Below are 19,490 nucleotides of genomic sequence, written 5' to 3' on the forward strand. Positions count from 1 at the left end.
TCACTTTTGACCTCTTTTCTTCTACACTCTCTGAAGACCAAGGGGAACCCAGAGGAGGAGACCAACAAGATCTAGTTTTAGTTTCAGCTCCTGCTTATCGAGGTAAAGAGGGAGTGAGAAACCTCGTTTTGGGTGTGGGAATATCTGTTGGGTAGTGGGATTGGCCCCCAATCCTGTGTTTTTTGTATTCTTTTGTATCATCTATGGGGGTTTTCCCCAATTGTATCTGTTTCACCTATTGTTTTCTTATATGTAATTAATTGTATGATCTAAGATCTCTATGGGTTCCTATGGGAAACCCTAAGGGAATGCATTGGTAATTGTAAGAGGAGATGGTTTGAAGAGGTAATTGTATGAGTTAATTGTATTGTTTTAAATGTTTATTATATGAATTAGAGTGTTCTGTGGGTTCTTGTGGGAACCCTATGAGAAACAGGAAAAATATGAATGTTTTCTGTTTTGCTTTCTGATTGTTCTAATGTATTCCTTGTTGAATGAGATGGATAAATATGTGTTTATTTTTGAAAATAGACAAGTTTTGATATGATTTTGAGTGCTCTGTAGAGGCTATGTGAATATGATGAGATGATGTGAAAAGTGATAATGAGACATGATGATTTGATATGATAATGAGACATGACAATGTTATATGAGAATGCATAGAGTCTTGATTGACATGCATCATTTGCATAAATGTTTTTAAGGGTACGATATGGAATATACCGCCAGGGAAGGCCCCCTAGTGTAAAAGCTTTGGGGATTAGTCCTTGGAGATAGCTCGGTTTGGAAGTCTCAGTCTCCCCCATTGTGTGCATGAGATGTATCTTACGCGGCTTAGCTATCCCGACGAGACCCTAGTAGTATGTCCTTCTAGTGAGAGTGCGCAGAGGGTGTGACCCGGCATGTACTCCTAGACTACTCTTCGTGTATTGCTAGCGGCAATATGCCATGTGATATGTTACTGGCGCCACATGCATGATAATATGTAGTCCGTGTCTATACATGTGCATTTTTAATGTTGTATGATAAATTGATATTTTTATGTCTTGGATGAGTGAGATGTAATATTGTTGTTAATATATCTATGTTATACCTGTTTTGTTTGTGTTTGGCTATCCGGCGTATATTTCTACATTGTGAGCCATAGTGAGATGTTTCTCACTCCCTTTTTTCGTGTTGTTTTTCTTTGACTATTATACAGGTAATCATCAGCGTGAGGCTGAGGATGTTGGTGATGAAGCTTAGGCTTCTATGTTGGGATTTGCTCTGATAGGACATGTGATATCGGATCATAGATAGGATTAGTTTAAGATGTTCTTATTAAATTATTTTGGAAAACTCAGTTTTATTTCTTTGTAATTTTACCGGCATGTTATTTAGATTAAGTTTATGAATGTGAGCTCTTTATCCTTACGTGGTTGGAAATTTGTTTTTTTTAATGATGAAAAATTTTATTTTTTTATAATTACTATATACGTATGTTGGGGTAGAGGGTGTCACAATAACTAGATTGTTACTTAAGTTGACATAAAATTATGAAAATTGAATAAAAAAACATCATTGTTTTCTATTTCTCCCTAAATCACCAAAACCCAATCTATGACACCCAAACATGTCACACATAGCACACTTACAACACCTAAAACTCCAAATCTTCACTATTTAGAGTCATAACCACCATTGTAACATAAAAAATTTCACCAACAACACAAAAGAACCATTACACTAGTGCAAAAATATCTTTCTACATTGTCTTTTCTGTAATGGTTATTATATAATCGATATAGAAAGTGATATAATGGTATTTTTGCTATTTAAAACAAGTTTTTTACATCAATTCTCAAATAATTGATGTAGAAAACTTTTTTTTTACACCAGTTCACTCTACAAAGATTCATGTTGTTAATCGATCTCATTAAGTGAATCATTCTATACTTAGTCATTCATCCCATGAAGGTTAACTGAGCAAAATAGCTTCATTGAGTGAGAAAGTGTGACACCCTCTACCCTGCAAGCCATAACACATAATATATTGAATAAATGAACAACCTCAAATATAATAGATAAACTCAAAATCATGCAAGTAGAGAGAATCACATTTTAACATAAACTAGACTTAGCGAAAATATTAAATTACAAAGGAATTAAAATTAAACTAATCAAATTAAATAACATAAATCAAAATCCTAACTAGTTTTAACTAATTCTCTGGTGTCACGTACCCTATCATAGCATAACCCTTCTATGAGGACTAAGCCTCGTCATCAACATCCTCAACATCATGTTGAAGATCACCTGCAACAACATACAAGAAGAGCAACACAAAACAAGGGCAGTGATAAGCATCTCACTCTAGCTCACGACATAAGATGTAGTTAGGCAACCAAACACAAAAAAGACATATATTAACATAACATAAACATATTGATCGTATAATATATTCTATTCGTTCACAATAAAACAACTAAATACCACATAGCATTAAGATGCATTATGTAATGGACACGAATTACATGTTATGATGCATGTGGTGCCATTAAAAATATCACATATTACCCTTGTGCATTACCGCTAGCAATATTCGTAGAATAGTCTAGGAGCACATGCTTGGTCACATCCTCTACGTACTCTCACTAAAAGCACATACTACCAAGGTTTGATCGGGATATCTAAGTCGTGCAAGATACATCTCATGCTCACGAGGGTAGGATCGAGACTTTATGCATTACATTCACATGGTCATATACCATAACACATCACACATCTTATCATATCATATCATGGCTAAGTCTCGCTTAGACTTCTCATTATATGACCCTTACAAGATCCACACACATCAAATGCATCAATATCAAAGCACATTAATCAATTCATACATAGCTCACAATATGTCATATCAATGACATACAATATGTTATATCAATGACATACTCACACACTACAAACAGTTATTAAGTTATACAATGGTTACACAACATCATCCAATACACCTCAAGTAAGAATCATTGTGAGATCTTTTAATCATATGTTAACACCTCAACCATAATCATTGAAATCAATGTCATTAAGAATTTAAATCAGTAGCTTAAATAATTTAGCAACTTTATCACTATCTCACATGAAGTCCTTAAACATCATTATCTTTAAAACACCTCGAGTCATTAACAATCAACTTACATCATAACCTATTTACAATTTTTTTCTACAATAACTCATCTATATATATATGTGTGTGTGTGTGTGTGATATCTCCAATTTCTATGTTGACCCCAAGAGCTAATTATGTCATCTACTATTTTTTTAAAATACAAAACGTCAACATTTTAAGCTAAACCTAACAGTTTGACCTCTGCTCACTAATTTAATCATAACTTGAGTTCTAGACCTTATTTTTAATTGTTTCCAATGACATTTGAAACCTAACACATCTAGGGCTACAACTTTTATGAAGATTACAAAACTTAATTCTGTTATTTAAGTCTACTTGAAAGGCTTACAATGTACACATATTACATTTTATGCATAGAATATGAAATTCATCTTTTAACCCACATAACTTGGTCATCCCTTAACATTTTTATGTGATTCTTGAGTCTAAATTGTATCCCCAAATATATACTTTCTAACCCAACAATTGAAACTCAATTTCATTAATCACACATAAATAAATCACATAATTACCAAGGTATTCTTACCAGAATTTTCAAAATAAGACACAACTCACCCAAACTCTTTTCTCCCATTCCAATCGGTAAAAAAACATAGATTAAAGCCTAATACTACTCTATTCACTAATGGAAAATTAGTATATTATGTTACATCTTTAACGTCAGACACACTAAAATTCGACATAAAAAAGATGCGATGACATTTTTGTAATTTTTGTGAACTTTTTTACGTCGGACCTAGTAGGGTCCGACATAAAATGTATAATCTACGTCGGACATCCGACGTAGATTTTACATTTTATGTCGGACCCTACCAAGTCCGACGTAAAAAAAAGACGCGAAAGCGAATAAGAGAGTAGGAGGCACACCCGCGCGCATTCACTCACTCGGATCTCATCATCACTTTTCTAGATTCTTCTATGTAAACTCTCCCTCTCCTTTGTTGTTGAATCATTTTTTTTTGTCTTCTGCAGAGTGGGGTAAACTCTTCGTTACTCATTCGCACACTATTGCAGCTCATCAGGTATGAATCAGGGTTTCGCTAACACCTTTTTTGTTTCGCATTGCTATTGTGGCTATCTATTCTATTCCATTTTTTTGTTGTTCTATTTGTTTGGGTTGTTGGCCTTTTCTTCTAGGTTGTTCTATCAAGTAGAACGACCCATTCTCCAAGCAGAACGACCCGTTCTCCATGAAGAACGGCCCGTTCTCCAAACAGAAATGGGCGTTCTGCTTGCACTCATTATGTTTTTTTTTTTACTACTTTTTTTACGTCGGACCTTGGTAATGTCCGACGTAAATTTACGTCGATTTTGAAAACCGACGTAAATTTACGTCTCCCGCATTAACGTCAGACTTTTTTCTGACGTATAAAACTTAAAATAACCGACGTAAATTACCTTTTTTGTACTAGTGATTATACCATCAATTACTCAAATATAACATCAATTTCACATTCTAATTACATACTTCTATTAATTACTCACACAATAACAATTTAGGGTTGTAACAGGAACCCACATACAATCCAAATTTTACAATTATATGTTTAATCATAAAATTAGAGACATGTACAACTACACCACATCAAATAGAACACTAAAGAATCATATGGAAGATCAAAAAACACATAATGAAAATCAATTGGGAAAACCCCCTTCATACAATACAAGAAGCAAAGAAGGGATTGGGAGCTAATCCCACTACCTACTATACATCTCACACCCAAAATGAGACTATTCATTCTTCCCTTACCTCAATGAGCGCTTGATGAAAGACGTAGATCTTTGGGGTGTTCCCCTACGAGTTATGGTTTTTCTTCCCATTCTTCACAATGATGAAAAACGAGAAGCGTAAAAATAAAAGAATTATTGTAACCTTTTTAAAAACGTAACTCACACTTAACCTTTTAGTAAAAATACTTTAACAATGGTTATATTTTTCTTTTTCTCAAATATTAAAACTTAAAAATATAGAATATATCAAATAAACATATTTCTTCCAACCCAAATAATTATAACAAAATACAATAATTAATATTAACAAATATATGATATATAAAATAAATTTATTTCTTGAAAAAAATTATAATTAAAATAAAATATATAAACAATTACAATAAAAACACATTTTTCTCCAAATACTTATTATAACAAAATATTATAAAAATAAAAATTTCTCTAATAAATATTATACAAAATAATGTTCATAAATATTTATTATTTAAATAAAATACTCATAATTATTAAGTCTCTAAAATATTTTATAAAAACCCATTTAATTAATTAAAAAAATTATAAGAAAATAACTCTAATAAATATAAAAATAAATAATAATTAAACTATTATATTAGTACAAAATTTGGGGTATTACAGAAAGCCCAAAACATCATCACATGCAAAGCTTTCCAAAGGTCCAAAGCACTTCCTAATACCTTCAAAAACCTTTGATACAACATTTTTTCATATGAGTTCTAATATTTTGCATTTGTATCAATATATTTTATCTAATTTAGACAATTATTGAGTATTTCTTATGCTTTAGAGTCATGTTTCTGTAAAAAAAAAAAGTAAGTATTTTAATTTAGTCATGTTTAATTAGTGGATTTCTTTAAGTGTTAGGTTTTTTTTATGCCTTTTGTTAGTTTTTTAGTTAAGGAAAGAACAAAAGAGCTAAGGCCAACAAGAGAGAGAAGTTGAGCATGACATGCTCTCACTTGAGTAAATCAACTTGATTGCTTAAGTAGGATAAGACTAAAAGCACTAAGAATAAGGAGCTACTGCTCAAATCAAAGGTGAAACATGTCTGAAGCAACCCTATGTTTGCTCAAGTGAGTCACTTAACCGCTTAAGCGAGCATGAGTAGAGATACCATCGAGAGCACTCATGAAGTACTCGCTCAAGGGAACCAATTGATCGCTTTGAGCAAGTAAACACCGCAAGCTAACGTTGAAAAAAAAACCATTTAAAATCTTATAAAAATAAGATTTTGAGAGAATAGAAAGACACTTACATATTATATATTTTAGATAGATTTGAGATAGTAAATGATTAGCATTAGTCATCATTAAATTCTCGAAAGTTTCTCTTTGTTTCTTTGTGTGATCCTATTAGCAATGAACAACTAACCCATTTGTTGTTAGGAATTGATGTAGCTGCTTGATTCCATGCAATTCTTTCTATTTTTATTCAATTATATTTTTATTTAGTTAATTGTTGTTCTTCTACTCTTAGTGAATGTTTTGGCTTGGTCGACCTTCAAATGATCCCATATAAAATATTGAAGTATGGAAATCATTTTAAAACTATGATATGAAGAATAATACTAATACTACTTATTACTAAGAACAAGATAAAAATTATTAGTTAGTTTTAGGCCTCCAATATTAACGCAAGTTGCTCAATGAACTTCATCAAGGAATTGAGATTTTTATTAAAGAACCTAGAAGTTCTCACCTAAGGGATTAGGGTTAAAACACTTTTGTTGGTTGTTTAGTTAACCTAATAATTACTAAAATTCAATAATAATTGAGAAAGATACATGTAAAGAAGGTAAGTGAGTTAATCGCTATCAATCTTTTATTATAATTTTTCATCATTTCTTTAGTTTTTCTTTTTATTCTAAATCATATATGTTCTTTACCTTTATTGCATTCTTCAAACAAATCTTTCTTTTCATTTTCCTTAATTAGAGGAATTACTATTACACAAGTCCTTATGAATTCGATACTTAGACATCTGCCAATTTTACTACTTGTGACAATTGCTACGCTTGCCAAAAGTTTAACAAACTTGCATGAAACAACACATGGAACCATAATGTTAAACAAGATCACTCCTCATCAAGTAAGACTGAAATCCCATTTTTCCAACAAGGAAAAACCACCAAATGATCAACATCCACCCATAAATTTGGCTCAAAATCGTATCATAACCACACATACAAAAAAGAAGAACAAAAATCAAACTTCCTTTACCTCAACCAAGTTTTATGAAGACAAGAATCGAAGTAGAGGAAAGTTTCCCAAAAACCCCAACACCTAGCTTCTACAACTTCACTTATTCAAATCTTTGCTTTAAAGATCCTCCTTCAACTATTTGAGATTTAAAACTCTAACTTGAGGAAAATTAAAGGCTTGTAAGATGATCATAAGAAAAAAAAAAGAAATATTTGTCTCCCAAAGTTATTCTCTCTAGTTTATCTCTTTAAACTTTCTAAAAATAAAACTTTTGAGGTTTCACTTTTCATTTTCTATATTAACCTTAGCCTTTTCTTTTCAAACTTTAATTTTAGTCAAGTTATAAAGTCTATTTGTTTAAAATTAAAAATAAGATTTTCTAAACAAGTGTTTTTTTAAAAAAATATTTCTTTAAGAAGCAAATAAGAGTTGTTTCTTAAAATAAGCAACAAAATTGTTTTTTTTAAATAAAAAAAAAAGAGTTTAGAAAAACACATAAAAGAAATAGAAAAAATGTTTATTTTATTAAAAAGAAGCACTTATATATATATATATATATATATATATATATATATATATATATATATATATATATAGAGGAGGTTTTACTAAGTGTTACACCGTTCAATAACTTTATATTAAATGTGAATTTTGAAAATCCAACCGTTAGATTAAAAGTTCATTACTATTAGATCATATATATTTATTTACGTAAACCTTATTACAAATTGATATTAAACTATTTTAAAAAGATGAAAGTTTATTAAAATTATTTAAATACAGAATTTAATAATAAATAAGTAAATAAATGCTACATTATAATTAAGAAGAATAAAAAATATTATTTCATTTCATTCAAATAAAAATAAATAAAGTAGAAAAATGTTAACAAATACCATTACAATGTAGAAAAAAATAGATTTTAATAATATTATTAAAATTGACAAGATCAAGAAATAATGAGATACAAGAAAAGAGAGAGAGAAAAATAGAGATATAAGAAGGAGGAAGAGAAGGAAGGGGGAGAGTGAAAGGGAGAGAGACAAAGAGTGAGAAAGAGAAATAAAGAGAGAGAGAGAGAGAGAGAGAGAGAGAGAGAGAGAGAGAGAGAGAGAGAGAGAGAGAGAGAGAGACGAAGAGAGGGGGAGAGGGGGAGTGAGAGTGAGAGAGAGAAAGAGAGGGAGAAAGAGAAATAGAAGGAGAGAAATATTTTTTTGTTTTAGAAAGAAGCATATTGTGATCTTTTTATATATAAAACTTGCCTCCTAACTTGAGAAAGTTGAATTTTCACCCCTAATAAAAATGTTTTGTGGATAAGGAGGATAAAAATGCTTTCCAGAAAATTATATTCTTGAGAGGATTTTTTTTTTTTATATTTTAAATAGCTACCAAACTAATATTTTTATTTTAAAATTTTTAGGAATGTAAAAACATTTCTCGTACCAAACATCCCCTTATCATATCATTTAAGGAGAATTATACTTATATTTTTTGAACTTATATGTCCATTATAATACTTGGGATCATTTGTCTGAATTTGTTGAATGATGCTTCATTTTCTTAATTTATTTTGTAGTTTCTTGAAATAGTTTTAAAATGATTATTGTTGTTGATTAAATATTTTCTTCATTGCAAAATTAAAACTTTTTTCCCTACCTAGGAGAAACAGTCACATTATTAATTAATAAATAAAAAGCATTGCATGAAATAACTATTACGTTAGCCAACACTTTTAGACCGTAGTTGTGTGAATATAAAATATGAAGTCTAAGGAAATGGAAGTGTCGCCTACTTATGGGAAGAATGTTTTGGAAAAGGGTTTAACACATTCATGGAATGGGAGGCTAAGAAAGCGATCGAAATGTTGTTGAATCACTGCATCTTTTTCTTTTTTCTTTTTCTCCCTTCAGCTCTTTTTTTTTTTTTTCTTTCATCTTTTCTTTCCAACAAATTCTTGAAACCAGGATCCAATCCCTAACATTTGGAATAAATCATACTGCAGCGAATGAAAAAAGAGGACCACAAGTTCATAATATGAAAGCAGTTACTTTCACAACAAATTTGGAAAGAGTGATCCACACTCATTGGCAACTATGAAAAGATGGACTTTTATCCATTTAGCTAAAGGGATGATTCTTTTTATTTTTTATTTTTTTTAGAATGGTTCTAATACCATTTTATGAATAAAGGGAACGAAATATTCCGCAAACATCATATTCCCATATTGTCCTATATATTTAGAAAATGATGCACACGTAAAATGGTTAGTCACGGATGAGAGTTTATTACTCAGAAAGAAATAAAGAAAGAAAAGAACGTACTTGGAACTTTGGATTTGTTTGATTTGCTATAAAATATATGGTATCCATTGTATAAACATATTTGTTACACGTTTAATTAAAAAAATCAAAAAATTATTACATTAAATAAAAATAGATGAAACAATTTAATTTTTATAGTAAGTTATGGGATAATTTCTGTTCTGAATACAAAATATTCTAAAAATAAAAATATTAATTTAATAATTACAAAATGTTCAAAATTATTATTACTATTATCATATCATTTTTATATCATTATTATCATCATCGCTATAATTACTATAATTTTTACTATCATAATTATTATTACAATCATTATTATAATAATTATTATTGTTATTATTATTATTATTATTATCATTATTACTACTACCATCATATTAAAATAATCAATATTAAAAAAAATATTACATTATATTACTTTATTTGTATTATATATCCATCAAATAAAGTATAAAATAAAATGTTATCATGTAACTTGTGTTATATCTTTATCTTTGTATTTTATTTTATTTTTTGTCATATATTAGTGTCTGTCCTTTATATATTGTTAAGTAGATGATATAGTATTTATCAAATATGAACAAAAATAACAAATTATTTATAACCGATTTTAAATTAAATCTAATTAAAGTTGCTCTTAACTCTCAAGATTCTTCCAGAAAGTGTAAAAGACTTGCATAAATTCCACACCAAACAGTTCATACTTTGTCAAATTCAATATCGTAATGTACAATTTTAAAAAGTAATAGTAACAAATGATGTTTAATTTTATTGGTTCGTATAAATTAACATATCCTTCAGGAAAACTAACTAATCAGAGGTTGTTGTGTTTCCAATAAAATAAATAAATAAAATTCAAGTTCTTATTTTTTTATAAAAAAAATTCAACTGATTCCATTTTTTAAAATAATTTTCTTTTCCCAATCAATAATATAGTGTGCATTTTTTTTATCCTAAATGACAAATTGTAAGATTGGAACAACTACCCAGTTCTTTTTATTTTTATTTTTTATGTTTCGGTGTTTAAAAATATTTATTTATTTTCTCTATTACACTATTTTTTTATTGCACCATTTATTATAGTATTTATTGATTTTTCTTTTTATTTTTCTCTTCTAGTTCCCATCTACTCAAAATGAGATTTAATTATGTTTATATTTTTTTTCTCCCCTCCTAAATGATTAATATATTGAACCTAAGATCAAATTGTTCGAATATTGTTTAAGTTTGATCTTTGAAAAAAAAAAATTATTGGTTAGACTTTACTTATCTTATAATAGAACTAAATTAATTTAAGACAAAATCTTATGATACTGATGTAAAAGAAAAAAAAATTACGATAAAACTTTATGACACTAATATAAAAGAAAAAAAAAAAGTTACAAGTTGTGAGGCTAATTTTTTAAAAAGAAATCAAAAGTTTAACAGAAACTCGAATCAACATATGTTGATAAATTTAATGTGCTTGCATATATAGCATTGAAATTGTTTTGAAACAACTAAAAAATTACGTGCTTTACTGGGAATTATTTTTTTAAAAAAATAATGATTCTGTATAGTATTTTAATGTTTGTTCATTGCATAGCCCTTTCGATGCCTCGAAGGAAAACTTCTTTACCAATTGAAAATGAAAAGTATATGGTTTATTTATTGGAAGTCTATGTTTTATTTTCTTTTTTCACTCATCTCATTATTTAACCATATCTAGGTTAATTTCATTACCATAAATGTTACATATAATAAATGATATTTACTAATATAGTGTGTATCATTATATCTAAATTCATTTCACTATAATAAATGTTACATATAAGTTTAATATTGATTTTAAATGATATTCACTAATATATAGTGTGTGTTACTATAACTTATACTTACACTTTTTTCACAATTATGAAAATATAATTATAGGTAAAAAATAGTTTTTATTAACAAGTATTGTTTCATTGTAAGGTGTGTTGTAACACTATAAGTTTTATGATTGTTTAGTTAATTTTATTAATTAATTGATTATGTGATTTTTTGTTTTAATGTTTTTGAAACTCAAAAGATTTAGAAATTTGTTAAGCATGGGGAATGCAGGTTTTTAAATCTTATTCAACACTTAATATGTCTCAATTGAGTGAATTCTTGGAAATTTTCCTTCATTTTTAGCTTAAAACTTGAAATAGAAGCATGATCATATTTGTGAGCAATTGGAAGCTGAATTGGTGTATTTTCTTGCAAGAATTTTCAAGTTAAGGGTGACAAAAAAAAGGGGATCAAGAGACTTGGAGCTGGAGGTGCAGCCCTGAATTCAAATATTTGATAGAAAACAAAGTGCAAGTTAGAGACTTAGCACTACAGTAGTGGAACTAGAGCTACAACACCATACCAACTCTTTGGAAGGCAAAAGAAAAGATTAGGGCTAGCACCCCAACGCTCAATCCAAAGCTCCAGCTCAAAAAACTACTTCAACCTAAAGGAGCTTCCAATGCTGCAGCGCTGAACCTAGAGCTACAACGCCAGAACTAAAATTTGAGTTTTCCCCCTATTTTGCGCAAAACATATAAATAGGGGAAAAAGAAAGAAGGGAAGGACACGAAGATTTATAGAGAAGAAAAAATCCAAGGAAGGTGGTCACTTTAAGGGAGAAGATTGTTGCTTTGCTTGTTCTTCTTCTTTTTTGTTGCTTTGTACTTTCCATGGCATCTGTTAGTGCCATAACCATGAGGGGCTGATTTCTCTTGGATTGAATTCATTGTAACTATTAACACTATTTCATCTTAGATCTATGTGACATTCAGTTTCATTACTTGTGTTTGATTCGTCTCTTTATGCTTAATCTGGTTTGATCACCTGTTTTATGATTTTTGGTTTTTAACCTTGTTGGGAAACGTTTTTGAAAGCCTAAACTGAACCGCACACTTAATAATGTCTTGCTCTAGGAATAAACCTAATTTTTTTAGCCATTTTTGTTCAAGTTGTTGTTCTTAATGCAGGGTGTTAATCTTAAATCATAGAGGAATCATATTTATGATTAATCACCTTAGAAATCAATCTTGAGAGATCTATATAGTTGAGTTATTTAATGAATCTGGAAGTAATCAAATTGGAATCATATTTATTTAATGAAGATTAAAGAGTTAGAAAGTACATTCGAATCCAATCTCTTTTTCATAAAAATTTTTCTATCAAATTTCCACTAGTGCTTTTATTTGCTCTATCATAAACTTAAATCAATATTTCATTGAGTATCCCTTTGCAGTTTTATTCAAATTCATTTTTTTCAAAGTTGTTATACACGGATTTCACAAAAATTGAATTGAAACTAGAATTTCTAAATATCTCTGAGTTTTTGAGGATGACATCTTAAAATACGATACGAAACTTGGTTCACTTGCCAATAGGGGATAAATTTCTCTTCAAGTGTTCAGTTGTTAAGGAGTTGTTTTAAGTTGAAGTCAAAGTTGACCAAGTTTAGAGGAAGATATATAAGTTTTCTTAAGACTTGAACTTCATAAGTTCATTTTCTTAAGAAACTTATAAAAAAGTTAGAGAGGGGAGCTCTTGAGCTACTAGGATTTTTTTTTCCCTTTTGTTGACTTCCTTAAGCATTTAGATCCTTCCCTCCAAGTTAGATTGAGTAGTTGTGCAGTGGTTCAAAGTTTGAACTAAACGAGAAGTTTGGAATTCTCAAGTTCTTCCTTTTCTTCTTCTTCTTTGGAAGATATAAGTTTAAAGAAGTTTGTAGGTTGATGTTTTGTTGAATTCAATTGTTGATTTTTCTGCCTAGATTCTTCATTTGGTAGTTGAATAGATTGAATCTAAAGTGTAGAACTTTTCAATAAGTTTTTTCTTCTAGAAGGTGTTTTGAAGGAGAAATTGGTGATCCAAGATTTTAATGGTGCATGTTGTGAGATTTGATAAAATTGAGTTGTATTTGGTGTATAAATGTTGAATGAATGGATGCATGATGGTTTAGTTTGAGATTTTGCAAGTTTTGAGTCAAAATTGTGATTCTGTCAAGTGTAGAAATTACATTCGAGTCAAACACAACTTCATGGTCCCAGACATGATGTAAGTTAGAAGCTCTTTGTCTCACTAGTATTGGGCGCAAGATAGGTAGTGTCAGACATGAGTTAGTTAAAAGCTCTCTGACTTGGTTACGTCAGGTGTGGGATGAAGAGTGTCGAGCGTGATAGCCTTATGAGTTCTTTAACTTTGTGATGTCAGGCATAATCAAGCCAATGGTTCTCTACCTAGACAATGTCGAGTGCGAGTTTTAGCATGTCAGGCATGGGTCAAGCAAAGTCTTTCTACCTGAATAACACTAAGTGTAGGCTTTGTAACGTTGAGTGTGGTGTACACAGGAACTCTTTGTCTCATTCTTGTCGAGCACAAGTGGTTTTGGTGTCGAGCATAAATGAGTCAAAGGTTCCCTATATCATTGGCGTTAGACACTAGACATGGTTATGATGAAGAAAACTTGTGATTTTTAATTGATTAAGTGATAAAAATATGTTAAGTAAGATAGTTGTTTACATGATGCATGATGATGATTTAATCTAGTTCATCACGTATTGATCTATGATGATATTTTAAGTTCATAAAGTTGAAAGTTGATTATTAGTTGAAGTTCTATGAAGTAGAGTTGTATGATGATAAGTTAATATATTTTTGAATGAAGTTGTGTTGTTAATGCTTGAAGCATGTAGTTGTGTTGTGATGGAACTACTTGGAGAAGATTGATGAATCTTCAAGTGCTCCATTCCAAGACCTTTAAACTCTTAAGGTTGACCACGAATTTGGATGAGAAACTCCTTTGAAGAAGCTTCAATGGAGAAGAATCACCAAGGAGGTTCGGTTACTCCATGAAAGAGTGATGAAGCTTGTTGAACAAGCTAAAAGGTTGGAAACCTTTGAGTGAAACTTATAGAGAAAGTTTCTCCACGAAATTTAGGACTTTAAGAGGAGAGAATTTGAGTCAAATTCTGATTTCATATCTCAAAAAGTGAAGTACAATGAGCAATTTAGAAATATATAGGGAGAGGTAGCTTGTAGAGGAAGCTAACCTTAACCATGGTTCACTAGGAACCATGGTAAGGTGTAGCTAACCATCCATGGTTTCTAAAACTTGTAGGAGAAGCTAACCTTGACCATGGTTCACTTAAGAACCATGGTAAGGTCAGCCAAACCTACTAAGGTTTAGAAACTTGGAAGGAAAGCTTCAAAGCTTGTAAGAGAAGCTAGAAATTTCGGCCAAGAATAAAAGGAATGAGCTAGGCGGGCAAGGCTCAAAAATGCCCCATGATTTATTTCAAAAATATTTGATTTGGTTTAGTTAGGTTCATCATATGATGATGAGACCTACCTAAATCAAATCTATGAAAAATTAGGAGCAAAATGAGTCTAATATGCAAAATTTTGCCTAGGCCCAGTTCTGGCCCAATTACTAGTCACACCCTCAAGCATTGCTAAATGCCACCCCTTTTTCCCTACTGAAAAAATATAAAATGAATGTATCAACAAAGGAGGTTAAATGGAGTTAAACTCTCCAAGTAACCCACCCTAAAATCAATATACAATCACTAGTTAAAAGCAAGTAAAGTGTCTCACAAATACAAAGGCAAAAATAAGCCTATACAAAGAGACTACTATATGTACAAACATATGAAATGTCTTTAATATCATCCCATTCCTCTTGGTTCTTTTAAGATATCACCTCTTGGATTCCTTGGCCTTGGCCATAGTCTATCATGTTGTGTTATTAACTTAGGAGTAGAGGAGAATTAGTGTTATTTTAAAAGATGAAATATGTCATTCTGAGGATGTGTTACAATGCTCTAAGAACTTAGTTGTTGCAAAACCTTTATTGAGTATAGTTATCTTTTAAAATGGAGTGTTGAGTCTCTCCGTCAGGTCCTTAGTTGATGTCGTATGGGAGATGGAATGAGTCATACTTGTTTAGAAAGCAACCGAGTCGAGTAAAGTACAAGATCAAAAGTCAAAATCGCTATCTAAGTATTGAAAATGTGTGCAGTATTTGGAGGGTTGATATGTATTTGGAAAGTATACCAAATTTTCTTGGTAGTAAATTAGATAGAAGTCCAAGTTATCGAATTCATATAGACTTGAGTTTATAATTGTATAATATAATTTTGGTATTAAACAGATAATTTTATGAGAATTTGAAATTGTTCAACAAGAAATATTTAAATTTAATAAAAATAAAATAAAGCGATAAATTATGACAAACTTGAATTTATAAGAAAAACAGTTAGAGATTGATTCATTATTTTTTCTTATGTGGATTGGAATTAGTGGCTCGACCTAGTCTAGTTGGTCCTTCAGGCCCAACCAAAATGACCCAATTCTTTTTTGGACCACTTATTTTGGAGCCCAACCAGCATGTTGAGTTGGACCATTTTTAACACATTTAATTTTTTACCCTTTCATAAAAATAATTCAATTTTATAATTTAGTTTAGTTCAATTCAAGTTTCTAATAGCCTAATTTTTATAAAATGGTTCTGTTCTTACCAGAAATCTGCTGTAGAGCTGATCCGCCGGGTAAAGATTGGTGAGCCTCCTTCGCTGGGTGTATTGGTGCTCCGAGATGGGCGAGGTACCTGCAAAAGAGACTCCGATGCTAAAGTTAGGGTTTGTATGAGTATGAGTCTCGTATATATATAATGCACATACCTTTGTGTGAGTTAGGGTTGTCTTGGGCCTGAGATAAGATATGATATGATACGATATCATATCATATGATATGATCACGTTGTGACATAATATGGTATAATTGGAGAACGGTTTTGGCCTGGGACGAGATCTCTGGGCTCGAGCGTGATCTGTCCAGATTCCGGGCTGACGTTGTTCAACGCGTGTCCGGGATGACCCTTATAATGTCAACCCGGGCTGAGAGCCCGGGTGCGAAATGCGGACAGTACACTAGCCCCCCGAGCTCCGAAGGCCATAGGCCGAGGAGTTAAGGTCGGGCTCGTGAGAGGAGAGGTGGCTTTGCGCGTACGCTAGCTGGAGGCTCGCCACGTGTCGCGACTGTTCATGCTCTGGAGACGTTTGATTGACGTATTAGGGGCAGTGACGGTTTTTTAATGATGGTTTGGTAATAAGTGTGTCGTCGGGTGTGCCTTTCAACTGACACGTGTCGCGTCGGTTTTGAATTTCGGGGAGAGTTTTAGCCTTTCTCTCTTCTCGCACCTCTTTCCTGTCTTTCTTCTGACTTCTCGAGTACGAGAGCTTTTCTTGGTTCCCTTTACCTCCTTTCTCTTTTGCGCTTCCGTCGCCGTCGTCGTTTCCGGTAGTCCCTTCTTTGGTAGGGTTGTTTTCTGAGGAGGAGTACCAGGTACTTCCTTTTTATTTGCTTCTTCTCTTTTTTCATGGCCGGTGGAAGTGGTGCCGGATCCTCTGCGTCTGCCAGGGGCAAGGCGCGTGGCAAGGTGGTGGCCGCCGGAAGGGTCACTGTTGAGAAGAAAGATTCGCCGCCACCTAGGGGCCCAGAGCCGGGCGTTCCTGGTTACGACTGGGTCAAACGCGAGGTGGCCGAGGCTAAGAACATTTTTCGCTCTTTCCTCGAAGTGAATGCGTTTCGGAGAGCGCATAGGGTTTGCGATTCCTCCATTTCCCACATGATTCGGATTGAGCCCTGTCAGGCTGATGAGGGCGTGTATATGGGGAGGTCTACTGATCCCCCTCATTTCTATGTATATCAATGCTTTTTTAGGGATTTGGGTGTCTGTCTTCCTTTTACCCAGTTTGAGTGCGATTTTTTGAATTTCATCAACGCGGCTCCTTGCCAGTTGCATCCCAATAGTTGGGGTTTTTTGAGGGCTTTTCAGGTCCTGTGTACAGTTCTAGGTATAGAGGTGTCTCTTCGCGTCTTTCTTCATTTTTATCAGTTGAAGATGGGCGTTCTGCCTTATGGCATTTTGTCCCTGAGCGGGAGTAGGGATGGGGGCTTGTTTACTCCCTACTCCCAATCGTACAAAAATTTCAAGCAGGAGTTTTTCCGGGTCGCCCTTGTGGGTGTTGACCCTTTGGAAGACGAGGTGTTCTACTTCGGCGGTTTGCCGAGGTTTCCATTCTATTGGTGTCCCAAGCCGTCCCGGTTTCACGGTTTGGGGGATCTGAAGGTGACGGCCGCGGAGACGGCCGCCATCAAGAATCTTGCCGCGCTCCCTCGTCCGTTGGATTGCAAGCTCGTCTTGTCGCTTGAGAATTCGCCTTTTTGGGAGAGGGGCTTAGAGAGTGAGTATTATGTGCTCTGGTAGGTTTTTAGGACTTGTGTAGTTGCCGGTTATTGATGTGTTTCTGTTTCTTTTCTGCAGGCATTATGGGCAGAAACTTGTGGCGTCAGCTTAAACACCGCTACAATGTTTCCGAGCTCGAGGTTCCCGAGCCTCCGGAGGAGGATGCTGTCTCCCTAAAGACCCACCGGAAGAGGAAGAGGGGGAAGGAGGAGGTCGGGGGGACCTCCGCTTCTCACGATGTCGAGGAGGCGACCTCCCGGGTTGTGGACGCTGTGGATCTCACCGACAGCCCTCCGGCCAAGGAGGCCTTGCCAGTGGCTACGGCGGAGGTGGTGCAGGGTGTCGGGCTTACTGCACCGGACGCCGAGGTGAGTAGCTTATCATATGCACGCGTTTTCCGTGTTAATTCCCCGTCTTTGTTTCTTGAGGCGTTATGGATCCCTTTGCAGGGCGGGGTTGGCGTTGCTGAGGTGGAGGTCTGCGTTTCCGAGCAGACCGTCCGAGTTGCCAAGGTGGTAAGTATTGTCTTCTTGGACTTTTCACTCTGGCTTTTTGCTATGTTGCCTGGCTGTTTGATCTGGGTGATTTTTTGTAGGCAGGAAGTGCCTCTGGGCCTGAGCTGCAAGCGGGGAAAGCCGCTGAGCCTGAGGTGCAGGCGGGAAAAGCCGCCGAGCTTGAGGTGCAGGCGGGAAATGTCGTTGATCCTGAGGTGCAGGCTTCCGGGCAGGCCGCCCAGGCTGCTTGGGTGAGTCTGGTTTTTTGTTTTGTTTTTGTGGCTTTCTCGCATGTCTCCTTATCTATTTGTGATGCGGGATTGGTGTTTGCAGGCGGGCTCATCGCAGGGGCCTTCCCGGACCCAATATCTGTCCCATCGCTTTGGGAAGGGGATAGATACGGTGCGGCTGGATCACGTGAGTGCGTCTGCCGATATGGATTCATTATGGAGCGCGGGGGTGACCGCGGAGAGGCTCTTTCCTCAGGGTTCGTTGAGCTCCGAGGACCAGGGATTGATTGATAGGATCGGTCCCGAGGACAGTTTTGATGCTGCACAGGTCATGCTGCAGAGGGTGATAGGCATAATGAGTCACTGGAAACCCAAGTGGGGCCAGCAGCGAGAAGACTTGGCCAAGCAACAGCAGGAGCTGGCTAAGCGGGAGCAGGAGCTGGCCAAGCAAGAGCAGGAGCTGGCTAAGGTGAAGGGCCGGCTTCAGCCATGGAAGGAGGCGAACAAGATCCTGAGGGAGGATAACAAGGCTCTCATCGCGACTCTTGATGAAGCGAAGCGGCGGGAGGCTGAGCTCCGGACCGCGCGTACCGACCTTGCGCGGGTGCAGAAATCTCTTGAGATTGCATTGCGGTCCAATGAGGCTTATGCTTCTCGAGTGGGGGAGCTGCAGGGGCTCGTCGCTTTTTCTTGAGCGCGGGCCCGTTCTTTGGAGGACGAGGTGACGTCCTCCCGTGACCAGGTGCGGGTCTTAGAGGATGCTGTGGCCTCTCTAAAGGGTGAGTTGGCAGCGGCGGCTGAGGAGCGTCTCCGCAGTGAGGCCATTCTGGGTGGTCGAGAGGATGAGATTGCTGCGCTGAGAGTAGAGCTCGTGGAGCTGGCAGCGGGGGAAAGCGGCCGTGGAAGGACGGCTCGTCGAGATGGAGCGCTCTGTCGTGGTAGAGCATAAGAGGGCCTTTCAGAAGGCTGCCCTTCAGGCACGACTTCTTGCTCCCGGGTTCGACTTCTCCTCGATGCATGTGGAGAAGGTGGTCCGTCGTGGGAGGATTGTTTTGGAGGACGATGT

The 19,490-nt window shown here is 34.5% G+C and overlaps 1 long non-coding RNA gene across 1 annotated transcript; it reads right to left on the reverse strand.

Moving 5' to 3' along the window:
- Positions 1-1,312: 1,312 nt before the first annotated feature.
- LOC114915151 (uncharacterized) lies at positions 1,313-5,076 on the reverse strand. The gene is made up of 3 exons (XR_003803069.2): positions 4,923-5,076; positions 2,223-2,295; positions 1,313-2,008 (listed from the first exon to the last, which is right to left on the reverse strand). It is a non-coding gene; the product is annotated as an uncharacterized LOC114915151 (long non-coding RNA).
- Between the last annotated feature and the right edge of the window lie 14,414 nt (positions 5,077-19,490).

Source organism: Cajanus cajan, chromosome 9 (assembly GCF_000230855.2).
Source record: "Cajanus cajan strain Asha chromosome 9, NIPB_CcT2T_4, whole genome shotgun sequence".
Taxonomy (NCBI): Eukaryota; Viridiplantae; Streptophyta; class Magnoliopsida; order Fabales; family Fabaceae; genus Cajanus; species Cajanus cajan.